General features: G+C 43.3%; 1 long non-coding RNA gene across 1 annotated transcript; it reads right to left on the reverse strand.

The window, feature by feature from the left end:
- Positions 1–2,627: 2,627 nt before the first annotated feature.
- LOC112445136 (uncharacterized) lies at positions 2,628–19,480 on the reverse strand. Its single transcript, XR_003033521.2, has 3 exons — positions 16,060–19,480; positions 4,674–4,752; positions 2,628–4,174 (listed from the first exon to the last, which is right to left on the reverse strand). It is a non-coding gene; the product is annotated as an uncharacterized lncRNA (long non-coding RNA).
- Between the last annotated feature and the right edge of the window lie 7,565 nt (positions 19,481–27,045).

Below are 27,045 nucleotides of genomic sequence, written 5' to 3' on the forward strand. Positions count from 1 at the left end.
ACAAATGCTCCTCTGAGTAGGAGACCTGGGAGCAGAGACTGGATTGCAAGCGGGGAGGTACTGTGCAAAGAACCCAAGGTGAGCTTTGCAAAGAGGAATCAACAAATACCAACTCTAAGGTGGAAATAAACTTTGTAGGTTACAGCAATCACAAGAGGAGCAGGAGACTACAGGGGCATAGAGCAGGCAGCAAGACGGGAAATGAATTAGAAAAGACACCAGGACAAGTAGAGCTCTAGTGGGATTTTTGTGTGTCTGTGTGAGATGGAAAATTGAATTATTCCTTGCATGGGATGGAAAGCCCTTGAACAGATAGAAATAGGGAAGTGACATCAGTTCATTTCCATTTCCCAAGAATCCTTAAGATCATTTTCTGTGTTGAGGTAGGGGCAAAATGGGTGAAGGAGCTCAAAAGGTACCAACTTTCAGGCTGACTGAATAAAGTTAATATTTTAAGGTAAGACGAGTAAAACAGAAATGTTTTTCCCTGCCCTCTAGTGTGCACTGTTCATCTGCACTATGCATTAACCTGACCTCCCCAACGACAGAAACACCTGCTCAACTAGAAAGATCAATTCTTCTTCTTCTAGTGCCAGCCATGAAAACTCCTTAGAAGATAACACGCCTCTCTCAATTCTGCATGGGATCACCAAGACTCGCCATGTACCCTGCATGTGCATAGAGCTTTGGTGAAACTGATGCACAACACCAATAGATCATTTCCCTTAAAGATACGGACTGGTACAGAACAGACCAGGTCACAGGACCTGAGGAGGTATGGAGCCATACCTATCAGAAGTTCTCACCTTAAATACTTGCTTAAGACCTTACTAGTCTCACTAGCTATACTGTTCATATCCTGCCTATTTGACGACATGATCGTTTCTTGCATTACCAGATGTGTGACTGAGCCTCTGATAAAAGCAACAATAACTAAGTGACTTGAAACCATTCACCCAATAGATAGCTCTCAAAGATCAATGATGGTAATAGCAGAACTCTAGCTATGGGAAGAAGCAACAAGAGGGAATCATTTCCTGACTGTAACAGACCAGCAAGACAGGCCATCCAGAGGCTGGGGGTTACTGTCAGGAGGGCCTAGTCCCCTAATAGCACATGCAGGGTCCTATCAAAGAAATCCTGGCCTGACCTGGGGATGAGCATTCCTAGTGTTGTGGGCCACATTGGTCACAAAACGCCTCTCAAACCTTGGTCAAAGTTAAGACCTAAAGGGAGGAGTTTGTAAAACAAAGATTGTTGCCCACCATCCAGTCCTACTGGAATCCAGTTGTGAGCCACTGCGGTCACTGACCTAAATTATACCCTAAAAGGAATTCAAGGTGAAGATCAGAGTGAGGAATTTTGTCCTCTGGGAAAACTGACAAAACTGATGCCAGGTACCATTAGGCGTTTTTGGGTGAAAATTTTATGAACCCAGTTTCCTGCATCTTCCCATACTTGGAAAAGCACTAAAACCATTAACTCAGATGTCTGTTCCCGAATGAAGAGCAGTAACCTTCCAGCAAGATGTGTGCTTGACTGTACCCACCCAATTCTAAAGTCACAGACATACTGGCTTCCCCTCTCCTCCCCTCTTCAGAACTGTCCTCAGAGCTCTTCTAAAAGACTGTTTCCCTGGTTATCATCCTCAGGTTGGTTCAAGTGAAACTTTCCATTTATTTGTGAAGCTATTAATTTTTTCATCTTTATAAAATAAGTAAGTCATGTGTGTACTGTGCTAAGTCGCTTCAGTCACGTCTATTTGCACCCCTATGGACTGGAGCCCGCCAGGCTCCTCTGTCCATGGGCTTCTCCAGGCAAGAATACTGGAGTGGGTTGCCATGTCCTCCTCCAGGGCATCCTCCCAACCCAGGGATCGAACCCAGCTCTCTTATGTCTCCTGCATTGACAGGTGGGTTCTTTACCACTAGCGCCACCTGGGAAGCTCCTAAGTAAGTCATGGGGATGTCATACACAGCATATTTGAAAGATGCTAAAAGTACATCTTAAAAGTTGTCATCACAAGGAAAAACTCATAATTATGTGTAGTGGTGGATGTTTTCTAGACCTATTGTGATCATTTCACAATAGCTACAAATATTGAATCATTATGTTGTGTATCTGAAATATAGTATGTCAATTACACCTCAATAAAAAAAAGATCTGTTTCATTTCTTAAAGAAAAATAAACTTTGACAGTCTCTACAATAATATAAAAAAAGACAAGGGGAAGATTTCAGAGCCAGGGTACAATTAATTGGAAATAAGGGACTCTTGTTTCTCTAGCATCCTGGCCAATTTTGGACCAGCTTCTCTGGGTGAAGCTGGAGGATTTAGATTAGGGATATTGAAATATGCCTTCTGACCTTTCCTTTACAAAGCACGCTAAAAATTCTCAATCAAGCTAACTTTAAGGCACTCCATTGTCCTTTCCATACCTTTGGCTTTGTGAGAACCATCCCCCTAGTGGATGATTTAGAAAAACCATATACACAGATCATAAAAGTCAATGAATATTTGAGTGTTTTTGGTGTGCTAGACCCCAGGCTGCTGGAACGATTATTTTTAGTTACTATTTTTGGCCACATTGAATTGCTTGTGGGATCTTGGTTTCCCAACCAAGGATCAAACCCGGGCCCTCAGCTGTGAAAGCACAGAGTCCTACCCACTGGACAAAGGGATTGTCCCTGTTGGAAAGATTATCACTCGGGGCTACTTTTACTCTGGAGCAACATAAGTGTTTTCCATAAGCACGACACCAAATGGAATACAAATGGAGACAAAATGCAACAAATGAATTTAACCATATACCAAGTTGTTGATCTAACTTCACAGGGCATGACTTGAACAACACAGTAATATAGCCAGAAAAAAAGAACTGCCAAAAAACAAGCTTCAGTTGTTTTCAGTTATCAGTGCCACTACAGATGGTGACTGCAGCCATGAAATTAAAAGACCCTTACTCCTTGGAAGGAAAGTTATGACCAACCTAGATAGCATATTCAAAAGCAGAGACGTTACTTTGCCAACAAAGGTCTGTCTAGTCAAGGCTATGGTTTTTCCTGTGGTCATGTATGGATGTGAGAGTTGGACTGTGAAGAAGGCTGAGCACCGAAGAATTGATGCTTTTTTTAAATTTTTTTTATTTTTAAACTTTACATAATTGTATTAGTTTTGCCAAACATCAAAATGAATCCACCACAGGTATACATGTGTTCCCCATCCTGAACCCTCCTCCCTCCTCCCTCCCCATACCATCCCTCTGGGTCGTCCCAGTGCACTAGCCCCAAGCATCCAGTATCGTGCATCGAACCTGGACTGGCAATTCGTTTCTTACATGATATTTACATGTTACAATGTCATTCTCCCAAATCTTCCCACCCTCTCCCTCTCCCACAGAGTCCATAAGACTGTTCTATACATCAGTGTCTTTTTTGCTGTCTCGTACACAGGGTTATTGTTACCATCTTTCTAAATTCCATATATATATGCGTTAGAATACTGTATTTATGTTTTTCCTTCTGGCTTACTTCACTCTGTATAATAGGCTCCAGTTTCATCCACCTCATTAGAACTGATTCAAATGTATTCTTTTTAATGGCTGAGTAATACTCTATTGTGTATATGTACCACAGCTTTCTTATCCATTCATCTGCTGATGGACATCTAGGTTGCTTCCATGTCTTGGCTATTATAAACAGTGCTGCGATGAACATTGGGGTACACGTGTCTCTTTCCCTTCTGGTTTCCTCGGTGTGTATGCCCAGCAGTGGAGAATTGATGCTTTTGAACTGTGGTGTTGGAGAAGACTCTTGAGACTCCCTTGGACTGCAAGGAGATCCAACCAGTCCATTCCAAAGGAGATCAGCCCTGGGATTTCTTTGGAAGGAATGATGCTAAAGCTGAAACTGCAGGACTTTGGCCACCTCATGCGAAGAGTTGACTCATTGGAAAAGACTCTGATGCTGGGAGGGATTGGGGGCAGGAGGAGAAGAGGACGACAGAGGATGAGATGGCTGGATGGCATCACTGACTCGATGGACGTGAGTCTCAGTGAACTCTGGGAGTTGGTGATGGACAGGGAGGCCTGGTGTGCTGCGATTCATGGGGTTGCAAAGAGTCGGACACGGTTGAGCGACTGATCTGATCTGATACACACTCACAGCCTGAAAAACTGAATATACAGTTATGTTGATGTCATTAGGAACAAAGACTTTAAACATGAAACAAAAGATACACAAGCATGAAATGAAAGGAAAAGAAGCCTGGTGGTACTGATTTTGAATTCGAAATAACAGTATAAACTCATGGCTATTTTCCTCTTAAAAATATATACATCCTAACTCTCTACTGGAAAGACATAGAAGCAAAGAGACACCCAATTGTAATTACTCTGAAAACCGGTAATGGGAAAAAAATTGACAATTTATCCTCCCTTTCCTACACAGACTGAATTACAAGTAAACCAGTAACTGATGGGGGAAAGTACTTTATAGAAAAGTTCTCACTAATAAAGAAGGAATCCTAGAGTTCTAATATCTCCATCTTGTAACCTTCAATGAGATGATGGATCTAGCCACTGGAGAACTTTATAAAGTAGTATCAAATTGACAACATCTACTCAACCAGCGGCCCACACTTCTGCCCCAGGAGAAGGTCAGATGTCTCCTCACCTGCAGAATGTTCTTGCTTCCATATCACACTGGAATCCCATCAAGCTTTCAGACTTCCTACCAGCTTACAGGATGCAATCTGTAAAAATCAAAAAAATGCAGTAAGTATTACAGAATAGATGGCCTAGTGTCTTTAGTAAGCAAATGGCAAGATAAATGAAAAAGAAAAAACGAAGATACAGGAATTGTCACATAAATGCAACCTGTGGATCCTGGCTGCATTTCATACAAAGCCAACTGGAAAAAAACATTTATCAGATGACTTGGACAATTTCAATACTGATTGGATATTTGATGATATTAATTTGTTTAGGTATGCAAATGTTATTAAAACAATTTTTATAAAAAGTCCTTATCTTTTACAGATACACTGAAGTTTTTATGGCTGAGATGCTATGATGTCTGGAAGCAGCTTTAAAATAACTCAGTGCCAGTGGTGGCCATGCTGGGGGATGTGTACAAGGAAACAAGTTGGCACCTGAGCTGATGGTTGTTTAAGCTGGTGATGTCTGAATAGGTGTTCCTTGTACACTTCTCTGAACTCTTGTGGATGTTTGGAAATTCCTCATTACAGAAAGAGTAGTGTAGATGCCAGACATTAGGGATTACATGTTAAACAATTATCTCCAGTTGTTTTAAGGAAATCCACGTTTCATCTTTTGCTCTTTGCTACAGACACCACCCTTATGGCAGAAAGTGAAGAACTAAAGAGCCTCTTGATGGAAGTGAAAGAGGAGAGTGAAAAAGTTGGCTTAAAGCTCAACATTCAGAAAACGAAGATCATGGCATCCAGTCCCATCACTTCATGGCATATAGATGCGGAAACAATGGAAGCAGTGACACACTTTATTTTTTGGGTTCCAAAATGACTACAGATGGTTACTGCAGCCATGAGATTAAAAGATGCTTGCTCCTTGGAAGAAAAGCTATGACAAACTTAGACAACATATTAAAAAGCAGAAACATTACTTTGCCGACAAAGGTCCATATAGTCAAAGCTATGGTTTTTCCTGTAGTCATGTATGGATGTGAGAGCTGGACCATAAAGAAGGCTGAGTGCCAAAGAACTGATGCTTTTGAACTATGGTGTTGGAGAAGACTCTTGAGTGTCCCTTGGACTGCAAGGAGATCAAACCAGTCAGTGGTAAAGGATATCAACCCTAAATATGCATTGGAAGGACAGACAGTGAAGCTGAAACTCCAATACCTTGGCCACCTGATGCAAAGAGCTGACTTGTTAGGAAAGACCCTGATGTTGGGCAAGACTGAAGGCAGGAGAAGAAGGGGATGACACAGTATGAGATGGTTGGATGGCATCACTGTCTCAGTGGACATGAGTTTGAGTAAGCTACAGGAGTTGGTGATGGACAGCGAAGCCAGGCGTGCTGCAGTCCATGGGGTCACAAAGAGTCAGACAGAGTGAGTGACTGAACAACAACGACAATGCATTTCTATTATAAAGGGTGTTATGCAGGGCTGAGGGTCTGAAGTGGTTAGGAAAGGCTGAGGAAAAGCCTTTCAGATGCGATCTGCTAGCTGAGCTGCACTGGGTAACCAGCTGAGCTGAGGCAATCAGAGGCCATGCCCAAGGCAGTCCTAGGGCACATCACAGATGCTTTTGAGTAATGGAAATGAGATTGGCAGATCATCCTGGCCTTTTTAAATTCACTGAAGATTTAGACATTTGTCTTAAGAACAGTGAGAAGCCAAAGAAGGATTTTACCTTCAGCTTTGCATTTTGTACATATGGAAGATAGATGTATATACTCACGGCACGGCTCCAAGAGAAAGCCATTGAAAGAAGACCCATAGTGTTTTCTTGGAAGTGTGGGTTTCCTGAAACATGGTAAAATGTGTGAATAATGGAGGGCTGGAAGGACTGATGCTGAAGCTGAAACTCCAATACTTTGGTTACCTGATGGGAAGAACTGACTCATTGGAAAAGACCCTGATGCTGGGAAAGATTAAGGGCAGGAGGAGAAGGGGACGACAGAGGATGAGATGATTGGATGGCATCACTGACTCAATGGACGTGAGTTTGAGCAAGCTCCGGGAGTTGGTGATGGACAGGGAGGCCTGGCGTGCTGCAGTCACAAAGACTCAGACACGACTGAGTGACTGAACTGACTGATGATCATCTCTTTCTTATAGCCAATGTAGAAGTGTTTAAAAAAATTATAAACTCTTCCCTACTGAAATGTGGGTGTGCTCCAGTTGAAGAGAATTTTAGCATGAAATGCTGGGACCACCAGATCTGTAGTTCAACCATGGCGATGCCTTTTACTTATTCTGTGTGGCCTGACAAGAGTAGGGAAGCCTTTTCTTCCATCTGCGGTTGTATGAGTTGGTTTTCACTAAACCATGTATTGCATCATGTGGCATATTCTTTAAGTCTGGCCGTGTTTTCCCATCACGCAGACCATGGTTGATTAGTGTGGCCTTAATTTTGTTGTTGTTCAGTCGCCAAATCATGTCCAACTCTTTGCAACCCCATGGACTGCAGCACACCAGGTTTCCCTGTCCATCAGTATGTCCCGGAGTTTGCTCAGATTCATGTCCATTGAGTCGGTGAAGCCATACAATCATCTCATTCTCTGTTGCCCCTTTCTCCTCCTGCCCTGAATCTTTCCCAGCATTAGCGTCTTTTCCAACGACTCAGTTCTTTGCATCATGTGGTCAAAGTTTTGGAGCTTTGGCTTCAGCATCAGTCCTTCCAATGAATATTCAGAGTTGATTTCCTTTAGGATTGACTGGTTTGATCTTGCTGTCCAAGGGATTCTCAAAAGTCTTCTCCAGCGCCACAATTCAAAAGCATGAATTCTTTGGTGCTCCAGCTCTCACATCCATACATGATTACTGGAAAAACCATAGCTTTGACTAGATGGACCTTTGTTGGCAAAGTAAGGTCTCTGTTTTTTAGTATGGTGTCTAGGTTTGTCATCCCCTTGCTGTCTAGGTTGGCCACAGCATTGTCATGGCAAAGGGGCTTGCATAACTCAGTGACGCTATGAGCCATGCTGTGCAGGACCACGGAAGACAGACAGGTCACAGTGGACAGTTCTGACAAAACCTGGTCCACTGGAGGAGGGGATGGCAAACCACTCCAGTATTCTTGCTGTGAGAACACCATGAGAGTATGACAAAAGTTATGATACTGGAAGACGAGCAGCCCAGGTCGGAAGGTGTCCAATATGCTACTGAGGAAGAGTGGAGGGAAATTACTAATAGCTCCAGAAAGGATGAAGACGCTAGGACAAAGCAGAAACAACACTCAGTTGTGGATATGTTTGGTGGTGAAGGTAAAATCCAGTGCTGTAAAGAACAATATTACATAGGAACCTGGAATGTTAGGTCCATGAGTCAAGGTACATTGGACGTGGTCAAGCAAGAAATGGCAAGGTTGAACATCCACATCTTAGGAATCAGTGAACTAAAATGCACAGGAATGGGAAAATTTAATTCAGATGACCATTATATACACTATAGTCAAGAATCCTTTAGAAGAAATGGAGTAGCCCTCCTAGTCAACAGGAGAGTCTAAAATGCAGTACTTGGGTGCAATCTCAAAAACAACAGAGGGATCTTGGTTCGTTTCCGAGGCAAACCATTCAACATCACAGTAATCCAAGCCAATGCCTCAACTACAGATGCCAAAGAAACTGAAGTCGATTGGTTCTATGAAGACCTACAAAACATTCTATAGTTAACATCAAAAAAAAAAAAAAATGTCCTTTTCATCATAGGGGACTGGAATGCAAAAGTAGGAAGTCAAACGATACCTGGAGTAACAGGCAAGTTTGGCCTTGAAGTACAAAATGAAGCAGGACAAAGGCTAACGGAGTTTTGCCAAGAGAACACACTTGTCATAGCAAGCACCCTCTTCCAACAACATAAGAAATGACTCTACGCATGAACATCACCAGGTGGTCAATATTGAAACCAGATTGATTATATTCTTTGCAGCCAAACATGGAGAAGCTCTATACGGTCAGTGAAAACAAGACATGGAGCTGACTGTGGCTCAGATCAACAGCTCCTTATTGCAACATTCAGCCTTAAACTGAAGAAAGTAGGGAAAACCACTAGGCCGTTCAGGTACGAACTAAATCTAATCCCTTATGATTACACAGTGGAGGTGACAAAGAGATTCAAGAGATTAGATCTGCTAGACAGACTGCCTGAAGAACTATGGACAGAGGTTCGTATCACTGTACAGGAATCAGTGACCAAAACCATCTCAAAGCAAAAGAAATGCAAGAAGGCAAAGTGGTTGTCTGAGGAGGCCTTACACATAGCTGAGGAAAAAAGAGAAGCAAAAAGCAAGGGAGAAAGGGAAAGATATACTCAACTGAATGCAGATTTCCAGAGAAATCTGCAAGGAGAGATGAGAATACTTTCTTCAGTGAACAGTTCAAAGAAATAGAGGAAAACAACAGAATGGGAATGACTAGAGATCTCTTCAAGAAAACTGGAGATATCAAGGGAACATTTCATGCAAAGATGGGCACAATAAAGCACAGAAATGGTAAGGACCTAACAGCAGCAGAAGAGACTAAGAGGTGGCAAGAATACAGAGGAGAACTAAATTAAAAAGGTCTTAATGAGCTGGATAACCATGATGCGTGTGGTCACTCACCTACAGCCAGACATCCTGCAGTGTGATGTCAAGTGGGCCTTATGAAGCATTACTACAAACAAAGCTGGTGGAGGTGATGGAATTCCAGTTGAGCTAGTTAGAATCCTAAAAGTTGATGCTGTGAAATTGCTGCACTCAACATGTCAGCAAATTTGGAAAACTCAGCAGTGGCCGCAGGACTGGAAAAAGTCAGTTTTCATTCTAATCCCAAAGAAGAGCAATGCCAAAGAATGTTCAAACTACCATACAATAGTGCTCATTTCACATGGTAGTAAGGTTATGCTCAAGATCCTTCAAGCTAGGACTCAACAGTATGTGAACCGAGAACTTTCAGATGTTCAACGTTGGGTTTAGAAAAGGCAGAAGAACCAGAGATCAAATTGCCAACATTTGTTGGATCATACAGAAAGCAAGGAAATTCCAGAAAAAATCTACTTTCTGTTTCACTGACTATGCTAACACCTTTGACTGTGTGGATCACAATAAACTATGGAAATTTCTTAAAGAGATGGGAATACCAGACCACCTTACCTGTCTCCTGAGAAACTTGGATGCAGGTCAAGAAGCAATAGTTAGAATCTTACATGGAACAACGGACTGGTTCCAAATTGGGAAAGAAGTACAACAAGGCTGTATACTGTTACCCTGCTTATTTAACTTCTATGCAGAATACATCATGTGAAATGCTGGGCTGGATGAATCACAAGCTGGAATCAAGACTAGGGGGAGAAATATCAACAATCTCAGATATGCAGATGATACCACTCTAACAGCAGAAAGTGAAGAGGAACTAAAGAGCCCCTTGATGAGGGTCAAAGAAGAGAGTGAAAAGTTGCCTTAAAACTCAACATTCAAGAAAGTAAGATGATGGCATCCAGTCTTTTCACTTCATGGCAAATAGATGGGGAAAAGGTGAAGCTATGACAGATTTTATTTTCTTGGGCTCGAAAATCACTGCAGATGGTGACTGCAGCCATGAAATTAAAAGACACTTGTTCCTTTGGAGAAAAGGTATGACAAACATAGACAGTGTATTAAAAAGCAAATACATCACTTTACTGACAAAGGTCTATATGGTCAAAGCTATGGTTTTTCCAGTAGTAGTCATGTATGGATATGTGCGTTGGACCATAAAGAAGGCTGAAAGTGAAAGTGAAGTCGCTCAGTCGTGTCCGACTCTGCAGCCCCATGGACTGTAGCCCACCAGGCTCCTCTGTGCATGGGATTTTCCAGGCAAGAGTACTAGAGTGTGTTGCCATTTCCTTCTCCAGGGTATCTTCCCAACCCAGGGATTGAACCTGGGTCTCCAGCATTGCAGGCAGATGCTTTTACTATCTGAGCCACCAGGGAAACCCTAAAAGAGGGCTGAGAGCCAAATAATTGATGCTTTCAAATTGTGCTGTAGAAGACTTGAGAGTCCCTTGGACAGCAAAGAGATCAAACCAGTCAATCCTAAAGGAAACCCTGAATATTCATTGGAAGGACTGATGCTGAAGCTGAAGCTTCCAATACTTTGGTCACCTGATGTGAAGAACGGACTCGTTGGAAAAGACCTTGATGCTGGGAAAGATTGAAGGCAGGAGAAGGGGGTTGCAGAGGATGAGATGGTTAGTTAGCATCACCAACTCAATGGACATGCATCTGAGCCAACCTCAGGAGATAGTGAAGGACAGGGAAGCCTGGTGTGCTGCAGTCCATGGGGTCACAAAGAGCTCGACACAACTTAACCACTGAACAACAACAACACAGTTCGTCATAGCTTTAAATTACTGCCAGTCATTTGTGTGGCTGATTTCCAAATAGAAGCAGCCTTTGGAAACCTAAGAATAGGCTTGTGGACAGGCAGCATAGCATCTGGACCCTCAATCTGTCTGATTTCAAATCCTGTGATCTGGAGAGGTTGCCTAACCTCTGAGTGCCTGGGCTTTCTCGTCATTAAAAGCAAGGGGAAGAAAACATTCATCTCTTGGGGCCCTTATGAAACTTATATAGATTCACATTTGTCAAGCACTTGGAAGAGTGCACAATCCGTAACAAGCAGCATACTAGTATCTTTGAACCTCTGGGCACCTCATTGTCCTCATTAGTTGAGCAACTTCTAGAAATTTCTCTGCTAGGTACACTTTGAGAATGAATCAGTTGGGTACTCGGCAGGTTTTAGAGGTGACTGCTATCTTCACAGTCAATAGTTAACTATTGTTTGGGAGCTAGCAACAGGAGCTGCTACATAAACAGAGAGAACCTGTGTCAGTGTAGTGCTTAGCCAAAGATCATTAATTAAACAACCGGCCAAACAAAGACAGATGTCCAAGGACAGGTGGAATCGGGGTGCTCAGCGGCCTCCAACCTCATCCTGCAGCTCAGCTTCTTTCTGGTTAAGGTTCTCCACTCACAAAAACCCACCAGGCCTCAAATGGGACCTAATTAAACTTACAAGCTGTTGCACAGCAAAGGAAATCATAAACAAAATGAAAAGATGACATACAGAATGGGAGAAAATATTTACAAACGAAGTAACCGAGAATGGATTAATCTCCAAAATATACAAACAGCTCATGCAGTTCAAAATTAAAAAAAACAAACAACCCAATCAGAAAATGGGTGGAAGATCTACATAGACATTTCTCCAAAGAAGACATAGAGATGGCTAAAAGGTACATGAAAAGATGCCTGATATCACTAATAATGAGAGAAATGCAAATCAAAAACTACAATGAGGTAGTACCTCACACTTGGCAGAACGGGCATCATCAAAAAACCTACAAACAATAAATGCTGGAGAGGGTGTAGAGAAAAGGGAACCCTCTTACACTACTGGTGGGAATGTAAATTTGTACAGCCACTATGGAAAATAGTATGGAGGTGCCTTATACGGGCTTCCCAGGTAGCTCTAGTGGCAAAGAACCTGCCCGCCAATGCAGGAGACATAAGAGGCATGGATTTAATTCCTGGGTCAGGAAGATCCCCTGGAATAGGGCATGGCAACCCACTCCAGTATTCTTGCCTGGAGAATCCCATGGACAGAGGAGCCTGGTGGGTTACAGTCCATGGGGTTGCAAAGAGTCTGACACAGACTGAAGTGACCTGGTGCACACACACACCGAGGTTCCTTAAAAAGCTAAAAATAGAGTGATCATATGATCCAGCAACCCTACTCCTGGGCACGTATCTGGAGAAAATCATAATTTGAAAAGATACATTTACTGCAATGTTCACTGCAGCCCTATTTACAATAGCCAACACGTGGAAGCAACCTAAATGGCCACCAATACAGGAATGGATAAAGAAGATGTGGTATATACATATACAATGGAATGTTACTCAGACATGAAAACAGAATGAAATAGTGCCGTTTGCATCAATGTGGATGGACCTGGAGATTGTCATAATGAATGAAGTCAGAGAAAGACAAATATCATGTTATTTTGCTTATATGTGGAATCAAAAAAATAGTACAAATGAACCTACAACAGAACAGAAATAGAGTCACAGCTAAAGAAAACAAACTTATGGTTACTAAAGGGGAAAGCAGCGGGGAGGAGGAGGGGGAAGATACAACGGGAGCCTGGGATTGACATATACACGAATATGTATCAAATAGATGACAAACAAGGACATACTTTATAGGACAGGGAACTGGATGTTCAATATTCTGTAATGACCTCTGTGGGAAGATAATCTGAAAAACAGTGGATCTATGTATGGGTTTGACTGAGTCACTTGGCTGTACAGAAGAAACTAGAAACACTGTAAAACAACTATACTCCAATAAAAAATTAATTTAAAAAAACCACTGGGCTTCACCAACTGTGTGCACAACTGGCTTCACCATCAATAAACCTTGCCAATCTTAAGCAACTTGCCAGCCTTTAAGACAGAGAAGGCAATGGCACCCCACTCCAGTACTCTTGCCTGGAAAATCCATGAACGGAGGAGCCTGGTAGGCTGCAGTCCATGGGGTCGCTAAGAGTCAAACATGACTGAGCGACTTCCCTTTCACTTTTCACTTTCATGCATTGGAGAAGGAAATGGCAACCCACTCCAGTGTTCTTGCCTGGAGAATCCCAGGGACGGGGGAGCCTGGTGGGCTGCCGTCTATGGGGTAGCACAGAGTCAGACATGACTAAAGTGACTTAGCAGAAGTAGCAGCAGCCTTTAAGAAACCAAAAGTGGTATTTATCAAACACAAGGGGAGGCAGTTAGGGACTTTACCAAATAGCTATCATGGAATTCTTTCATAAAGCTTTTTTGCATCATTTTACAACTCGCATTTTTCTTATTACAAAAGAAAACATGTTCTGTATAGAAATTCTAGAAACTAAAGATAAATCAAAATTTAAAAGATAAAAATATTCTCCAACCATACAGGGCCACAAAAAACACTGCTAATGTCAGTGTATGATCTGCCAGCTACATACTTTTGTCACACATTTACACATTTAAAAAATTTATATGAATGAAGTCAGAAGGTACCTATTAGTTTGTAACCCACTCTCATGGGTAAGTAACATTTTTAACAACCTGATTTTCAACTCCTAATATTCCACTGTAGCTGTAACTTATTCCACTGATTCCCTCATTGTTGCCCAATTAGATGGTTTTCTGTTTTACAATTATAAACAATGCTTGAGTGTATTTGTAACTATCACCTCATCCAAATTATTATTTTTTTATTAACTGTATTTTAATTGGAGGTTAATTACTTTACAATATTGTATTGGTTTTGCCATACATCAACATGAGGACCAAGTTTCTCGAGGTGAAGTTGCTGGGTCCAACAATATGCAAACATTTCAGGGATCTGATTCATAATCTTACTTTGCCCCTTAAGAAGCATTAGATTCATTCTCAGAAATCCACTTGGGGCCAAAAAAGAACATTACATCTATTTTTAAAAAAGGTTTTTAGGAGAAGGAGATGGCAACCCACTCCAGTATTCTTGCCTGGAAAATTCCATGGACACAGGAGCCTGGCGGATGACAAACCATGAGGTTACACGACAGAGCATGCACGTGTGACCAGGGTGGAGGGAGATGGGCTGGTAGCAATAAACAGGTAGAACTTTTTAAAAAGGATTTCTAGATATTTAAATACTTTTTTGACTCCAAGGGTGGTGGTAGAGGGGCTAAAACGTGGGAGGAAGACACAAGTGAATGGTGTTTCCCTGCCACCCAAACAGGCAACACGGCACGCATGTGCACCCTAGCCCACGTGGACCCCACGTTGCTGCATCTGCCAGAAGACTATGCTCCTTGGCCCATCTTGAGCCTGCAAGTACATTCCTTAGTCTCTCCTCTCTTGCCTTTGCTCCTCTCTTTCCAGTGATTCTCAATGGGCGCTGCGCTGTCCTCTATGGCTCACAGTGGGCATCTCTGTGGGCGAGGGTTTGCTGTGACAAGGATGTGGGGGTACCCTTGAACTTTGACTCCTGACATCCTGTGTGATGGCAATGTTGTCTACTTCTCACATGACTTTCAAATGTTCCTCTGGACATTTATGTAGGTGGAATCCTGCATCTAAAACCTGCATGCAATATCTGGACTTAGATCCTATCACCATTCTACAGAAAAATAAAAAATAGCTTTTGAATGAACTTCCCAGGAATACAAAAGTATCTAGTAAGTAAATTGAGGGCTGTGTTGATAACTTGCTTTTTTCCAGGTTTTTCATGAGTTGTTTACCACTGCAGAAAAGTCCTATCACCAGCGGCAATGCTACTAGTGGTATTCAAGCCACTGATTTAACACCCCACTTTGGTCTATGCCCGCAGGCACCGCAGTCACAGCGATCACGACCAAACATCCAACCACTTCGTTGTGACTCTAATGTTGTTCAAGCATACATATTAGTTTATAACACACTGTTTTGATTTCTTGCTTGTATTATAGTCTTTAAAAAATCTAAAAATTATGTGTGAAGTTAAGTATTATTACCTGTGAATTACACTTAAGGATTCTAAAGATCAGATCAGATCAGATCAGTCGCTCAGTTGTGTCCGACTCTTGGCGACCCCATGAATTGCAGCACACCAGGCCTCCTTGTCCATCACCAACTCCCGGAGTTCACTCAGACTCACGTCCATCGAGTCAGTGATGCCATCCAGCCATCTCATTCTCTGTCGTCCCCTTCTCCTCCTGCCCCCAATCCCTCCCAGCATCAGAGTCTTTTCCAATGAGTCAATTCTTCGCATGAGGTGGCCAAAGTACTGGAGTTTCAGCTTTAGCATCATTCCTTCCAAAGAAATCCCAGGGCTGATCTCCTTCAGAATGGACTGGTTGGATCTCCTTGCAGTCCAAGGGACTCTCAAGACTCTTCTCCAACACCACAGTTCAAAAGCATCAATTCTTCGGCACTCAGCCTTTTTCACAGTCCAAGAGGATGCTTAAAAAACAGTTGTTTTAAAAAGCTGGCAATGGGTTGTGATAGGCTTGAGAGCAACTTGCTGGCGTCCCCTATTGGCGAACTCGAGCAAATGCTTCATAGCCAGCGGCTCTTTTAAAAGCTTTTGGCTCCAAAATGTGGTTAAGGAAATGATCCCTTTCTCACCCCACCCCCGACCCGCCCAGACTCAAACAGGGCTGGTTCCTGTTAGTGAGCTGGTGCTTGAGCAGGGGGGATAGAGCAGAAAGTGGGGAGGCGGGGGAGGCAGTCAGAGGCAAGGGAAAGAATGGCAACCCCCAAATTTTCTAGGTATTTGTTCGTACCTAGAAAATTTCAGCATGTCACATCCCCTTATTTTTTCTGTCTCACCTGCTGGTCTCTCCCAGGTCTTTTACTCCATTCATGGCAGAGTCCCAATGTGTACTTTTGACTCCCGCTTTTCTCAAACCAGTGGTCCTTTAATTCAATGCCCCAGCATCCCTCCTTGGACTTGGTGGTCCAGCCCCGAGGGTTTCACATCCAGGACTTCTGGGCGGGGCTGACTTGGCATCTCCCAAGTGATGCTGACGTGGCTTGATGGGGGAGAAGTTCAAACTCGACTTTAAATCTTTGCCTATGTGAGCTGTATTCACCAGTCTCACGTTATGAGACCACGATGCTCTGAGAAGTTTCCAAAGGGCCTGGATTTCAAGGACTTTGGCACTTTTCTAAAGGAAACAGAGCACAGTGCAGGACCACCTCACAGAAGGGTCCCCGTGAATCCTTCCCTGGAGGTGACTCCCTCCCCATGGGGAGGCAAGGTTTCCCAAATCTCAGTGTTTCTGCCAAATGAGCCTCCGTGCCTTAAATAGAAGATTTCACTGGGAAAAGCTATTTGCTCCTTTTGGCAGCTTTGAGGCTCTGCTCCGAAAGAATAGTGTCTTTTGGCAGCCGAAGTAGGTGTCTTTTCACAGAGAAAAACTCGAGTCTCAAAGGGCCAGAGTACTTTGGTTTTCATCATTCTTCTTGGACTTGTTCCTTGTAATCATTTTGAAAATTAAGTCCTCCTGTGCTTTCTGGAAAATGAATAAATAAGAGAAAATGAGGAAGAAAAAGAAAGTGGAGGGAAGAAAGAAAGGCAAGGAAAAAAGGGAGCTAGAAGGCAGGGGTTGGTCTAGGTTGGGAGGTCTGGCTGGTAAGGGGAGAAAACGGTGAATTTTTCTGGAGAGAAGAATACTGAAGGAGGGGCAAGTTAGAGGACTTGGAGAGAGCACAGGGCAACCAGACTTCCCTTCCCACCAGAGGACAGTATCACCATGATGTGCATGGCTCCCTAGGCAGCTGCCCTGCATCATGGATCTGCAGAGGCAGGTGCAGCGGCCCCTACGCTGGCCCAGTGGCACCTCCCCCTGGCATCACACCCTCGGGTCCTTCTCCTGCACCCTGGCAGAAGCAGTGATGTCACTGCTAAGACAGGGTCATAAAAGCACTAGGCTTTTTTCCATCTGCTAGGTCACACTGGCTCTGGGAGCAGCCAGCTGCCCCCCTAGCAGCCTTGCAGGGAGGCCCACGGGGTACCCACAGTCCAGCCAGGGACCTGGGGATGGCTCCTCCCGGCCCAAATGACTGCAGCCTGGCCCACAATCTCACCAGAGACCCTGAGCCCCAATTCCCCAGCTCAGCTGCTTCTGCATTCCTGAGCCACAGGAGATACTAAAGGCGTGTTGTGTTGCGGCACCAAGTTTTGTACTGAAACAGACAGTTGTCTTCGACAGTGACTAGAGTTTGGGAACTGGGAACCCCACTGAGTGAGGAGAGTTCCCACTGATGTGTGCCCACCCTCCCCTTCAGCTGCTTGGCAAGCTCTGACTCACATCTCCACGGGGCATCTTTTTGGGTAAGGACCATGATTCCCATGGCCTAAGTTGCACATTTTTGAGTTCATTCCATAGTAGAGAAGTGCTTATCACACTGTTCATGTTGCAGAACAGGGAGAAAACAGTGCTCCTTACTCAGCTCATTGGAATCAACCGGCCAGGCAGCTATCACACCAACCTGGGCCTCCACAGGAATTCCAGCCTCCAGCGAAGGCAAGCAGATCAGTCTACCTTGGCTTCCTCGTAGCTCATCTGTGGCACCCCATTGGGTGTTCTGTGCTGGATGATCTGCAGAGGGCTTTGCAAGGCTTTTTCACACCAGGTTCCTCATCTGGACCACAGAACACAGATGACAGCAGTGACTGTCTTTTCCCTTCTGCCAGAGAGAGTACAGAACTCCTATATTAGGCCTACAAGAGAGAAGTTAATTCACTACATACAATGGATGCTTGGGGATATCAGGGTTTAATCCTCACTGCAGCTGACAAAGGCTGGAGGATAATGAATTGCAAATCAGTCCTGACATTTTCCAAAAGAATGGTATCTTGACATTTTAGAGTTAGAGGTAGCTTTAGTAATGGCTGGTTCAGGCCTCTTGTTCACAAATGAAAAAAGGCTGAGCGAGGTTAAGGAATTTGTCTGAGATAACACAGCTAGCTAGCTTGTTGTCTAGCAGAGACCAGAACTCAGAATTCCCAACTTTTAGCCTACATTCCCTTGTGTTAAGACTTTTAATAAAGAGTGAGTAAATAAATGCATGAAAAAAACCTTTCTGGTTTCCAGGATTTATACTGTCTGCAATTTACTTTCACAGAATCCAACGTAAATGAAGTGGTATCAGCTCAGTTCCGTCGCTCAGTCGTGTCTGACTCTTTGCAACCCCATGAATCGCAGCATGCCAGGCCTCCCTGTCCATCACCAACTCCCGGAGTTGACTCAAACTCATGCCCATCCAGTCGGTGATGCAGTCCAGCCATCTCATCCTCTGGCGTCCCCTTCTCCTCCTGCCTCCAATCCCTCCCAGCATCAGGGTCTTTTCCAGTGAGTCAACTCTTCACATCAGGTGGCCAAAGTATTGGAGTTTCAGCTTCAGCATCAGTCCTTCCAATAAACACCCAGGACTGATCTCCTTTAGGATGGACTGGTTGGATCTCCTTGCAGTCCAAGGGACTCTCAAGAGTCTTCTCCAACACCACAGTTCAAAAGCATCAATTCTTCGGTGCTCATCTTTCTTCACAGTCCAATTCTCACATCCATATAGTAGCAAAGTTGCTCAGTCGTGTCCGACTCTTTGCTACCCCATGGACTGTAGCCTACCAGGCTTCTCAGTCCATGGAATTTTCCAGGCAAGAGTACTGGAGTGGGGTGCCATTGACTTCTCCAGGGGATCTTCCCAACCCAGGGATCAAACCCAGGTCTCCCACACTGCAGGCAGACGCTTTACTGTCTGAGCCAGCAGGGAAGCCTATATAGATGTGTATAAATTCACATTAGTCTTTTCTACCAGAGGGGCAGTCAGTCAACCTGTGATGCACCCTAATCAGGGAGCCATGCTGCAGGTTAGCTTGTTAACATCAGAAGAACCCTGATAGGGATTCCATATTGTAGAGGACTTGCAAATATCCCATCTCCATCTGCACCAGAGTTTATTACTTCACCTAACAAATATAAGGAAAACTTTTTCATTGGTGAAATGAGTGGTGTTCAAAACATGTGACTGGCTACAAAGATAATGAGGGACCCACTCTTGCATGAAGGATAAGCATCTGACAAGTCAGAGGGATAACAGCTCTGAAATAGCAGTCCATGTTCAGCTCTTACGGAGACTCTGTTATCTCTGCCTTGATTTAACACTTCAGGAAGAAGCTTGTCATGGTGCCTGAAGAGACAGAGCAGGCCCTTGGCTGCTTCTAGGCACAGGCGGTAGGGCAAGGTTTGTGCTTGCATGTGAATAAATGATGTTTACCGATTTCTGCCTGCAGCTTCTTTCACTGTCACATGATAGTGAAGCTGCAGACAAGGAAACTAAGCGTCCTATTTCAGTAGTGGAAAGCTGCCATGTTTATCCTAACAACCTGGCAATGCTGAAGGCCCATGTTTGTTCATCCAACAGATATGCAGGGAGTGCCTGTGGTCTGTGGTACTGTGGTACAGAAAACAAACAGAATTCATTGCACATTGTAATGTGGCTTAGGTAAGTTTGCAAAAACTGATATCAAAAGCAACTGGTACATCTAATCAACAGGTATCCTAAGTTCTTTGGAAGGATTCAGGAGAGCAAAGGTTTCCAATCCTTACAGCTCTTTGGAACTGAAACAATTCTAGAAATTATACAGGAAAAAAATTCTCAGTTATGTGTGAAACTAAGATTTAAGGAGTAGGTATTTCAGCGGTTCTCAAAGGGTAGTCTCAGATAATTAGCATCAGCATAAACTGGTTTTTCTAGTAGTCATGTATGGATGTGAGAGTTGGACTGTGAAGAAAGCTGAGGCTGAAGAATTGATGCTTTTGAACTGTGGTGTTGGAGAAGACTCTTGAGAGTCCCTTGGACTGCAAGGAGATCCAACCAGTCCATTCTAAAGGAGATCAGTCCTGGGTGTTCTTTGGAAGGAATGATGCTAAAGCTGAAACTCCAGTACTTTGGCCACCTGATGCGAGTACTTTGGCCACCTCATGAAAAGAGTTGACTCATTGCAAAAGACTCTGATGCTGGGAGGGATTGGGGGCAGGAGGAGAAGGGGATGCCAGAGGATGAGATGGCTGGATGGCATCACCAACTAGATGGACGTGAGTTGGAGTGAACTCTGGGAGTTGGTGATGGACAGGGAGGCCTGGCGTGCTGCGATTCATGGGGTCGCGAAGAGTTGGACACGACTGAGCGACTGAACTGAACTGAACTGATAAACTGGAAAGATTGTTGGAAATGCAAATCCCCACGCCCCATCCCAAACCTCCTGAATAAGAAACTCTGGGGATGGGGACACGAAATTTTTGTTTTAAGAAATTCTCCAGGTTATTCAGATGTCTCAGTGTACTTTATAACAAAGAACAATTCCACTAGGTGGAACTCTCACAAGAAAATGAAAACGTTTTTTCCTGCCACTGCTGGGTAATCCTGCAAGGTGCCACTTTACATAAGAAATTGAAAGCACATCTGTTATACAATTGCAGGAAAATTATACTGGGTGGCATCTTAACCTGAATAATAAGAAACTTGTTTTGCAATTATATGGTATTTCCACCCCCATGGTGATCTGGGCGCCACGTGGTGGAATTATCAAGTAAGTGCAGAACACATTTTTCAATCCTATTACAGGTTTTCCCACTATCTGAAAGCAAAGTTCCTGTAAAACATTTTGTAAACAGAAATGGGGTATAGAGAATCCCAGATTTCTAGAAGTTTCAATAATGCCACTTAACTGTAACAAAAGACCAACATCAATACAGTCAGTAATGGCTCTTTTTGTGTGTGTGAAAGCAAAAATCCTCTTCAGATTTATTTTGATTACTGAAAATTAGGTATTATTTTCAATAGCATCTCCTACTAATTAGGTGTTTCATAAAACACAATGGAGTAATAATAATTTTCAGAAAGTAGGCAATACCTGTAATAAGAAAAACAAGTTCTGCGGTTACACAGTAATTCCACTGGGGGGCACGCTACCGTGAGAAACATGAAAAATCTGATCTGCAATTGCAGGAAAAAAATCGAGTGATATTCTAACCAGAATAACAAGAAAAACATATCTGTGTACAATTACATGAAAATTCTACCTGGTGACACTCTTACCTGATAAGTAAGAAAAATATTTGTTGCTTAGTCAGCAAGTCATGTTCAACACTTTGCAATTATGTAACAAAAACAATTGGCGGCACTGTAACAAAGAAACAAAAACTACAGATAATCCATTCTGTAGTTACAAGAAAATTCCAAAAGATGGCACTCTAACATAAAAAATGGGAAAAAAAAAAAAAAAAAAACACCAAGGATGAACCACAATTACATAAATAGTCCACATGATGGCACTCTAACATAAGGAATGGAAAAATGGTGACCGGCAATTACATAAAAATTCCACATGATGGCACTCTAACATAAGAAATAGAAAACCTTGCAGTTGTACTTCCAGGACATTTTCAGTAGATGGTACTCCAACACAAGGAATTTTGGGGAAAAAAAAACAAGACTAAAAGGAAATACTGTGATAATCAACGTACAGGATTTATTTACTTAGTAAATGAAAGTGTAAATTAAACTTTAGTACATATTTTTTCAAGTGGTTTTGGCAGATCTTAATTATAGTGCTTAACTTTGGCATTTTAATTACTTGTTTGTATCTTCTTCCCACCATTAGCAGGTCCTCAAGGGCAGAGGACAACTATCTAACTTTTCTATCACTCCAGAATCTCCTACAGTAGCTGATGCATAATGGGAATTCAGTAAATGTGTATTAAATAGTGAAAAGAATGAATAAAACTGTGAGCGGCCAGTGAACAAGGAGGGAGGGAAAAAATGCTTCTGTATCCTGCAGTTAGACAGGTAGGGTGAAAAGTAGGATAAAACGTGATTAAGACAGAAATAACAATGTTGTTCATTTTAATGCCTTCCAAAGATGAGACGTTTTAAGTTAGTGAATTGAAAGATAAGAAAATTCAGCAAAGATCACGTTAAAGGATAAAATGCAGTGAGAAAATTATTTTTAAATAGGCTTACAGCCTATTAAAATGGTTTTGATTTGTGTTTTCAATGGCCATCAAAACTGTTTCAGTCACTTAAATGCTCTGGATGTTGGTTTTTGAATTAAATGTTGGTGTTATTCACCTAGAGGAGCCTGGAAAAGCTGTTAGGTTCCAGGAGCCATGGGAGAAGGAGGCTAGGGCCTCCTGATGTGCAGATCAGACACAAGAGGCCAGGGTGGCCTCAGGAAGTGTGGCTATATTTGCCCCCTGCCCATTTTCAGTTCCTGATGGACGGCTTCCTTCTCTCTGAGCTCCCCTCACCCCATCCAAACCTGCTCACCCAGCGGTCACCCACTGGACACCTCAGGACTTCCAGTGCCACAGCCCTAAAACTGTTTCCAACCCAGAAAGAATCTTCTGTCCCCTCTGACTTCTGACAGTCCTGAAAGTCACGTTCCTCAGGGCTCAGTCTCATGGCTGGCCTCTGCTTTGCCTTCTGGAAGGAATTCACATTTTGTCCCAAACTACGAACCCAACCCTGAAAGACATTTCTCGATTGGTGGAGTTTCAGGCATCAGTCACCAGACAGGGATTTTTCAGGAAGGAATAAGAGGATCTCCCCCAAGCCAGCCGTGCTTTGGCCTCTGCTCTGTGCTGCTCACACAGGCAGCAGCTCCTGATGCCACTTGGCTCTGACTCCCAAGGAAGTTACAAAATGCCCTACTCCCTGGCTGTTAGCCTATTTAAAAATAAAAATGGGTTTACAAGGCCCTGGCATTCACACTCTCTGTCACAAGTCACTGCTTCATTCCCTGGAGCTTCAGCTTCAAGCAGCTCGAGCACGTTGCCAAGCCCCCAGCTCCTCACTCTGGCCTCTGTTTTTCCACAGCTGGCTCAGTACACTGGGACTGCCAGGCCCACATAGGCCAACAACACTTCTCCCGAATCTCCTTCCAAATGCAAGCACTTCACCTCCACCCCTCCAACCCAGCTGGCCTCACTTGGACTCCCGAGGAGACCAAACAGCAGATGCTTCTCTCGTCCTGCTCCAGGTCACTCTGGCACGTGCTCAAGAGGAGCTTTCCAAAGCAGAAACCAGACCTTGTCCCTCCCCTTCTCTTCCTGCACCTTCTGTCATGAAATACAACCCAAAATTCCTGCAAAGATCTTCAAAGGAGCCAGCTGCCCTAGCCTCTCTCCTCTCACCTTCTGTTTGCTCTGATCCAGCTGCTTCTCTTTCTGTTCCTCAAATACTCCGACTCATTCCCAGCTCAGGGCATTCATTGCAGGTGTGCTTTCACCAGGCTAGGCCCAGATCTCTGCGCAGATGCACCAGCTAAAGGCGTCCCTCACTTCCACACCATCCAGCCACTCTTTTCCACAGGGTCTAGTTCTTGTCCAAGATTTAGCTTGTTGGCCTAGATGTGCCCGTGTTTATCACTGGCACCCCTCATTAGAATGGAGAACTCACCTAGGGTCAGCATAAGGGGCTCCCCTCTGTATCCTCACAGCCTTGGAACACTGCTTGGCACAGAGTGGGTGCTCAATAATCATGTCTTGATGGAATCTTCACCACTCAGGCTAACTCGTAAGTATCGCAAACTCCTTGGGAAATTTTCTTGCCTTGTTCCATCTGTGTTCATACGTGGAATCACAGTTAATCACTGAACATTATCATGCTGAGGAAGTCTCTAATATAGAATATTTGGGGGGGGGTTCTGTTTATCTCATGTTCTTCGTGCGGTGTCTGGACAGATGGGTAACAAACGTCCCATGAGGCTGGCAAGACTTCAACTTTTTAAAGCCTAAACTTAGAAACTGAACAGATGATGCCTTCAAACCTCTTATTTGCTGTTGTTTTAGAGGTCTGAGGAAGTGGCCCTTCTCCTAGCACAAATGTTCAGTTCAGTGGCTCAGTCGTGTCTGACTCTTTGCAACCCCGTGGACTGCAGCACACCAGGCCTCCCTGTCCATCACCAACTCCCAGAGTTTACTCAAACTCATGTCCATTAAGTCGGTGATGCCATCCAACCATTGCATCCTCTGTCATCCCCTTCTCCTCCTGCCCTCAATCTTTCCCAGCATCAGGGTCTTTTCAGATGAGTCAGTTCTTTGCATCAGGTGGCCAAAGTACTGGAGTTTCAGCTTCAGCATCAGTCCTTCCAATGAATATTCAGGACTGATATCCTTCAGATGGACTGGTTGGATCTTCTTGCAGTCCAAGGGATTCTCAAGACTCTTCTCCAACACCACAGTTCAAAAGCATCAATTCTTCAGTGCTCAGCTTTCTTTATAGTCCAACTCTCACATCCATACATCCATACATAGCTTTGACTAGATGGACCTTCATTGGCAAAGTAATGTCTCTGCTTTTTAATATGCTGTCTAGGTTGGTCATAACTTTTCTTCCAAGGAGCAAGAATCTTTGATTTTCATGGCTGCAGCCATAATCTGCAGTGATTTTGGTGCCCCCCCTCCCAAAAAAGAAAAACAAAGTCTGACACTGTTTCCACTCTTTCCCCATTTATTTCCCATGAAGTGATGGGACCAGATGCCATGATCTTAGTTTTCTGAATGTTGAGCTTTAAGCCAGCTTTTTCACTCTCCCCTTTCACTTTCATCAAGAGGCTCTTTAGTTCTTCACTTTCTGCCATAAGGGTGGTGTCATCTGCATATCTGAGATTATTGATATTTCTCCCAGCAATCTTGATTCCAGCTTGTGCTTATCCAGCCAAGCATTTCTCATGATGTACTCTGCATATAAGTTAAATAAGCAGGGTGACAATATATTATTTGGAACCAGTCTGTTTTTTCATGTCCATTTCTAACTATTGCTTCCTGATCTGCATACAGATTTCTCAATAGGCAGGTCAGGTGGTCTGGTGTTTCCATCTCTTTAAGAATTTTCCATAGTTTATTGTGATCCACACAGTCAAAAGCTTTGACATAATCAATAAAGCAGAAGTAGATGTTTTTCTGGAACTCTCTTGCTTTTTTGATGATCCAGTGGATGTTGGCAATTTGATCTCTGGTTCCTCTGCCATTTCTAAAACCAGCTTCTACGTCTGGAAGTTCTCAGTTCACATACTGTTGAAGCCTGGCTTGGAGAATTTTGAGCAATACTCCACTAGTGTGTGAGATGAGTGCAATTGTGTGGTAGTTTGAGCATTCTTTGGCATTGCCTTTCTTTGGGATTGGAATGAAAACTGACCTTTTCCAGACCTGTAGCCACTGCTGAGTTTTCCAAATTTGCTGGCATATTGAGTGCAGCACTTTCACAGCATCATCTTTTAGGATTTGAAATAGCTCAACTTTAAGTTAAATGTTGATATGACACTGTTTATTTCAAAATGAAAAAAAAAAAAACTCATGTAAATCTGAAACAACTTCTGAATCATCTTATTTGACTTTGTGGTCATTAACTCTTTCACAATATGAAATTCTGTTAGGCCAGTGGTTGTGAACCAGGAATGATTTTGCTCCCAGGAGACACTTGGCAATGTCTAGAGATGCTTTTGTTTGCTACAACTGGAGGTGGGGTATTGCTGGCATCCACAGATGCTGTGAAATATCCTCCAGTGCCCAGGACAGTCCCCATGAAAAAATTTTGTTATATGGATATACCATTATTTATTCACTTCCCTATGATAGGTCACTTACATCTCCTAATTTTATCTATTATTTTCAATACTTTGACAGGAGATGAACATTTTGGTGTCTAAGTTTGTGTACAACTACAATAATTTTCATAAAATGTATTCTTAGAACTTGGACAGCTACATCAAAACTTGTATTTCAAAGCTTTACTGTCTACTTTAAAAACTGGTAACCAGATGGTGAGCTCTTTGTGTTTGGATAAATATTTTATGCTCCTTGGTATTGCCCAGTACACCTGGCTGTCTTAGATAGGGCTCCCTCAGAAGTTGATCTGAGAATAAAATTCAAGTGCGAGTCATTTATTTGGAAGGAGCAGCAGTCAGGAAATGAGGAAGTGAGACAGAAGAAGAGAAACAGAGAAGCCAGTGCAAGAACAGGCTCCCTCTGTGGGCAACTGGGGTTTCATATCCCCGAGAATCTCTAGGGGAATGTATGAGGTACACCTCAGAGTTGTCCCATCTTAGGGAGAGGAAGCTGGGGTATTGACCCTCCTACTCCCATTCATTCATCATGGCCCAGGGCTGCTCCAGGGCAACTCTGTGCCACTCTGGCCTTCCTTGCACACAGGTTGGATGTACATCCATGGCAGGAGTGGGCAAGGGGAACAACGGGATGGTGAGTGCAAAAGGTATTCCTGTTAATGGTGTCAGTCACACTGGCCCCATAGGAGAAAACACAGTCGATGCCCACACAGTATTTTTCAGATAATGTCACTAACTAGTGATTTAACTGTGATTCCATGCATGCACATAGATGATTTAGTTTAGTGATTAACTGTGATTCCATGTATGCACATAGACACAACAACACAAGAAAATTCCCCAAGGAGTTTGTGACGGTTATGATTTTAGCCTGAGCAGGGAAGAGTCATACCATTTTAGAATAGGAAGTGAGCTCCCAAAAGACCCCAGTCAAGCTTTGTAGTTCACAGATGAAAGAGGTCCTGAGAACTGAAATGGCTTGTCAAAGCAAGGCTTCCGTTTCTCATCCAGTCACGGACTCCATGTGCCTATGTGTGGGGTGATGGGTCTGATCATTCCAATCATTGACAAGTAACTAAGCATTCAGCTCTGGATGTTGGGATGAATTTTCTGTCCCTCAAGCATTCCAAGCTCCTTTCTGTCTCAGAGGGACAGAACTTGAACTATAAACTTGCTGTTTC

This window comes from Bos taurus, chromosome X, assembly GCF_002263795.3.
Source record: "Bos taurus isolate L1 Dominette 01449 registration number 42190680 breed Hereford chromosome X, ARS-UCD2.0, whole genome shotgun sequence".
Classification (NCBI taxonomy): domain Eukaryota; kingdom Metazoa; phylum Chordata; class Mammalia; order Artiodactyla; family Bovidae; genus Bos; species Bos taurus.